Raw genomic sequence first — 6,138 nt, 5'->3', positions numbered from 1 at the left:
ACCCGCCCACATCCCCAGCTCAGAGGCTGAACCACTCTGCAACCTGGCTTTTATACCCTGCCTATGACTCCTCCTTTGCCTCCCAGAGTTGGGGGCTTGGGCCAGGTGAATGGTCAGGAAGCTTCCAGTTCCAAAGCCAGGTCCAGTTTGACAGCTTACTTTTGGCTTGCCAAGAAGCCCTCTGTCTCCAAAGGAAGGTATTTGGATCCCAACCATGTGGCACAAGGCAAGTTAACATTAATTACCCATGTCTCTGGCTGTGGCACAGGGAAGTGGGGATCATAAATAGAAGCTACCTCATGGGATCATTTATTTGGCAAATATTTATTGAGTGCCTACTACGTACTAGGCATGGTGCTAGGTTCTGGGGACACAGCAGAGAACACAACATACAAAAATCCTGGCCCTCATGAAGAGAGATGAATAAAAAGATAAGATGGGCCGGCCCGGTGGCATAGTGGTTAAGTCCATGTGCTCTGCTTCAGTGGCCTGCGGTTCGTGGGTTCAGATCCTAGGCATGGACCTACACACACCACTCATCAAGCCACACCATGGCGGCGACCCACATACACAATACAGGCAAACTGGCACAGATCTTAGCTCAGGGACAATCTTCTTCAAGCAAAAAGAGGGGGATTGGCAATGCATGTTAGCTGAGGGCTGAACTTCCTCACCAAAATAAATAAATAAGTAAGTAAATATGCACCATGGTACATAGTGATAAATGCTATGCATTTATGAGAGGGCGGTGGAATATTGTGGTGGAAGGGGTTGCAATTTTAAGTAGGGAAGTCAGGGAAGGCATTATCAAAAACATCATCTGAGGCAGGTGAGGGAGCATGCCATGTGGATACCTGGGTAAAGAACATTCCAGGCAGTGGGCACAGCAAGTTCAAAGGCTCTGGAGTGGGAACATCCTGGCAGGTGTGGGAACAGCAAGGAAGCCAGTATGACTGCAAAGGGCAGGGTGAGGGGATTGTCATGAGGATTAAATGGTGTAATGCTTGTGAAGCATGGAGCACGGGGCCTGGCACTAAGGGGTCTCTCCGCAAGGTTGGGGTGTGGCAGGGAATAGAAACACCAGCAGGACCGCAGCCAGCTTCCCAATCTGGCTGCACAGACTAGATTTGAGGCCCCTGGTATAAGTATATGTGTGGTGGGGTCAGTCTCCTCCTTTCTGAGAAGAACAGAAAGGGTACAGTGAGGACTAAAGGAATGTCAGTGCCATTTTCACCTGGGAGCTGGAACCTGGACTGATGGCCCTCTCATGTGCAAGCCTCACTGAGGAGGTTGGCAGGGAGAAAGTGAGCGGCCTTGGAGTGACTTTCCAGGCCATCTGGGGCAGGGTGATGTGGGGGCTAGAGGCCCATGGTCATTTTTGTGGGGTTAACAGGCCAGTGGCATGTGACTCTGGGGCCTCGTGTTCACCCATAGGGCAGGTAGCCTCAAGGTCTTTCAGGTTGCATATATACCCACAACTAACTCTGAGTCAGGCCAGGCTGATTGGAATCCTCATAATCCTATGAGGTAGAGGCCACCATTCCTCCCAGTTTACAGAAGAGAAATCAGACTCAATGAGGTCAAGTACTCTGTCTGAGATCAACTAAGTGATGAGAGGTGGTGCCAGGATATGAACCCTACTTTCTCAGAGCCCCATTCTTTTTGTTTCTCCCCAAAGCTCCAGTACATAGTTGTACATCCTAGTTGTAAGTCCTTCTAGTTCTTCTATGTGGGCCGCCACCACAGCATGGCTTGATAAGTGGTGTGTAGGTCCACACCCAGGATCTGAACCGGAGAACCGCAGGCCACCGAAGCAGAGCACGCTGACTTAACCACTTAGTCATGGGGCTGGCCCCAGAGCCCCCACTCTTAACTACTTGGTGCTGTCACGTGTTATAAATGACTCCTAGAATGAGAAGCACCTGAGAGTTTTAGGGCAACTGAGTGGCTGGGTGACCTTGGGCAAGTCACCTCACTTCTGCTCCCTGTGCTTCTCTTAATCTGCTAGATGTGGGGAGCTGGAGGACCACTCCAGGGAGATTCTCAGGGTTGACTGTAGATGGATGTAGGGGCTGCACGGTGCAAAGACGAGCCTGGAGGATACCTGGGCAGGCCAGGGAATGATTGTATGAAAATCCAGAATGCCAGGGCAGCGTCTTATGCTGGAGACTCCTTTGCCAACTCCTGGGCTGCCAGGCTAATCCTGCTGAGGAGAAAAAAGTTCTATCCTTTTGTCTGAAAAATAGAAAAGCCACAAGCCTGCTTTGGGCCCACTCACATGAGTGTGAAGAAGACGAATGGAAAAGGAGTGAGTGAAAAACTAAATCAAATGTTTGGTCAGCTTGTAAGTGATCCTGAGGCTTATAGCTCTGGGAACTATTGCCATTGTAGGAAGTGTGAATGACTGATGTAGAGCTGCTAGTGGGGTGGAAGAAGAGGATGCAAAAGATGGAGGGGGCTTTGCAGCAGGAATGTCTGGTGCAGTGCCTTTGTGCTGAGCTAGAGCTTTGTTGCTTATACCTCCAGGGTCCATTGCTGGACTGTTGAGTGGGGTCAGAGGTGAAATAATCACAATCAAGTACTGTTCTAAGCACTCTCCAAACAGTGCCTCGTTCAGTCCTCCCAACAACCCTGTGAGGGAGGTTCTATCTTTAGCCCATTTTACAGATGAGGAAATAGAGGCATAAAGATGTTAAATCACTTTCATAAGGTCCTACAGCTAGTATGTGGCAGAACTGGGATTCAAACCCAGGTCTGACTAATGTGAGTACCTGTGCTTTTCACCAAGCCTCCTTCTTGTCTTTAAGGGGCTAGGGTGGACTGCATGACTGCTAAAGACCCTCTCTCAACCACACCATCCATTCCCCTTGTTTCCTGGGGACACAAAGTCTGGTTAGGAGCTGGAGTTCTGAGGGGCCAAGGCTATAGCGGGGAGTCCTGACCTTAGATAATGGATAAAGGGGCACTGAGGCCAAAACAAGGACCGAAGCTGAACGGTAGGCAAGAGAGCTAAGAGCCAAAATGCCAGGACTGTGTTCAAAGGGCTATCGCACACAAGGGAGCCAGAGGTGGTGTGGAAGTTGGGATACAAGGCCAGGAGATGGGATGTAACGCAAGCTAACTGGGAGCCAGTAGGGGTAGGGGAAGAGCTCTAGAGGTTCCTGAACCCAGCACTCCCACTAGTGGGTGCATCATGAATGGAGTGCTGACCGTCCTCCAGGCAGCACACTAAAGGCTTTACAGCGTGATCTCATTTCGCCCTCATAGCAACCCTGAAATGTAGGCACGTTATATCCCCACTTTGTCACAGGGAAAACTGAGGCTCAGAGAGATTAAGTGACTTAGCCAAGACCACATAGCAAGGGAGTAGCAAAGCTGGGAGCCAACTCAGATCTGGCTGACCAGAGAGCCCAGGCTTCCAGGGGCCAATCCTTCTGACTGGCGTGTGGTAAGAATACACTGGGGAGTGGCCACCTTGAAGGCCCAGAGGCGGAGTGGCCAGACCCTTCCAGCCGAGCAAATAAAGGATCTGGTGCCAGTAATACCTGCTGCAGACAAGTCGGCATTCTTCTGTCCTTTTCCAACATATCTCCAGGCAAATTAAGTTCAACCTCCCAGGGGAAAAAAAATATCTAATTTTTAATTCTAATTTATCATCAAGTAAAACTTTGAGAAAAATCTATAGAGTTTAATTCTAATTTTGTATAAGCACGTAAGTATAGCCTGTAGGAATACTACAGAGATTTTATTCATTTATCCTTTGTATTAACTCATTTATGGCCTGTGGAAAGTATAATTAAAAATGAGATGTCATGAAAAATCAATTAAAATAATTGAACAATGCTAGAGGGACTTTACTTTTTAAACCCTCTGACAATGGGGAAACAAACCAAGTCAGAAGTTCTAAGAACAAATGAGGATAACAAGCACCTGGCTACTAATCACTAACTGCATCACCAGGCGAAGTTGTTTAGAAGTATGAAGTCTCAGTGAATGAGCCCAGTGTCACTGAAAGACCTATTTTCACCATAACACTGGTCCTCCTGGATGACCTTGGAACAATAGCCGTGCTACCTGTTCTCCATTTGTCCCTCCAGATCCTCTCACCACCCTTCTCCATCCTGCTCTGTGCCCCAAGAGGCAGACCCATGTGGACTGCATCACCTGGCCTCCCTAGTCCTCTGGCTTCCAGTTGAGTTTGACGAATGAGAAGTCCTGGCAGAAGATTGAAGCGTCAAAGGAGAGAAAGAGTGGCTCCCTTACTGTCTGGGTGCTATAGAATGAATGTTTATGTCCTCCCACCTCAAAACTTGTGAGTTGAAACCTAATCCCCAATGTGATGGTATTTGGAGGTGGGGCCTTTGGAAGGTGATTAGGTCATGAGAGTGGAGCCCTCACGAATGGGATTAGTGTCATGAAAAAGGGACCCCAAAGAGCTCCCTTGCCTTTTCCCTCATGTGATGACACAGCAAAAAGATCACCCTCTAAGAACCAGGAAGCAGGTTCTTACCAGACGCTGAATCTGTTGGTAGTTTGATCTTGGGCTTCCCAGCCTCCAGAACTGTGAGAAATAAATTTGTTTATAAGCCACCTAGTTTATGACATTTTGTTATAGCAGCCTGAATAGACTGACACTGGGCCACAGGTTGGCAGAGCCTGCGTTCCTTCACCAGCGTCACATCTCCTGCTGCCTAGTCCCCCTCCCACAGCTACGGCTTTCAGTGGATTCCTATGTACCACCTCCCCTTGCTTTTCAGGCTAGGGGTAGTAACAGCTCCCTGCTGTGGCCAGACCCAGGGTCTCCCACCATCCATTATCAGCTCCCTTTACCCAGCCAACAAATACTTTTGTAAGTAGTCCCTTCCTTGGACTCTGCTCAAGTTACCCCTCTAGGTACACCATCTCTATCCTGCCAGTGCTATGATGAATGCACTCATGTAACATATGTGGGCCTCAAAGTTTCTGTTTGGTTAATGGAATTTTGTCTTCCGACCATCCCAGAGAGATTCAACAATTCACCAAATATTTATGGAATGCTAATATGTGCCAGATGTTCAGAGGAGAAATGAGAAAGGCAGTGATGCCCTTGCTCCTACTAATAGGAGGAGACGATGTTTCAATCCAGGAGGGAATAGTGCTGCATTCTACCCCTTCCCTCTGCAGCATTTCCAGCAGGGAGCTCAGAGCTGAGGGTGAGCTGGACTCTCTTCCCAAAGAGCACCTGCCCTCCTAAGGTAGAGTTCCTGACCAAGAAGCCCTGAATTCTGGGATAGCAGGTTCAGGGCACAATGTAGAATAGAGGTGTTGTGAAGGCTGGAGCTAAACGTTTTTTATGGGATCTTTATGTGATAATAACTATAGTTAAATGTAAAAGTTGAATGCATGGGTTTTGGATCCAGAAAACTTGAGTTACAGGTCCAGCACTTTCACTTGCATGAAGAGATGTATCTAAAGACCTAAGTATAGGATCTGACTATAGTAAATACTATTAATGATAAGAACAATAACAACAACGATAATAGCAAGGACAATAATAGCTAATAGTTATATGGTGATTACAGTATGACAGGCATTGTTTGAAAGCCCTTTGCATGTATTAACACAATGAATCCTTACAACAACCTTATGAAGTTGATCTTATTATTAGTTCTGTCTTCCAAGTGAGGAAACTGAAGCATGGAGAGCGTATTAGCCATTTCCTATGGCTGCTGTAACAAATTGCCACAAACTTGTTGGCTTAAAACAAGAGAAATTATTGTCTTACAGCATAATTCTGGAGGCCAGAAGTCCAAAATCAGTATTATTGGGTGGAAATCAATGTGTCCGTAGGGTCACACTCCCTCACAAGGCTCTAGGAGAGAATCCATTCCTTGCCACTTGCAGCTTTGGTGGCTGCCGGAATTCCTTAGCTTGTAGCCACATCACTCTAATCTGTGATCACTCCATAATCACATTGTCCTCTCTTCTTTTGTCTGTTTCTAATCTCCCTATGCCTCTCTCTTACAAGGATACAAGTGATTACATTTAGGATCCACCCAGATAATCCAGGATAATCTCCCCATCTCAAGATCCTTAATTTAATCACATCGGCAAAGTCCCTTTTTCCGTATAAGGTAACATACACAGGCCCAGGGATAA

Source organism: Equus asinus, chromosome X, assembly GCF_041296235.1.
Source record: "Equus asinus isolate D_3611 breed Donkey chromosome X, EquAss-T2T_v2, whole genome shotgun sequence".
In the NCBI taxonomy this organism is placed as follows: domain Eukaryota; kingdom Metazoa; phylum Chordata; class Mammalia; order Perissodactyla; family Equidae; genus Equus; species Equus asinus.
This window is presented reverse-complemented; position numbering follows the sequence as displayed.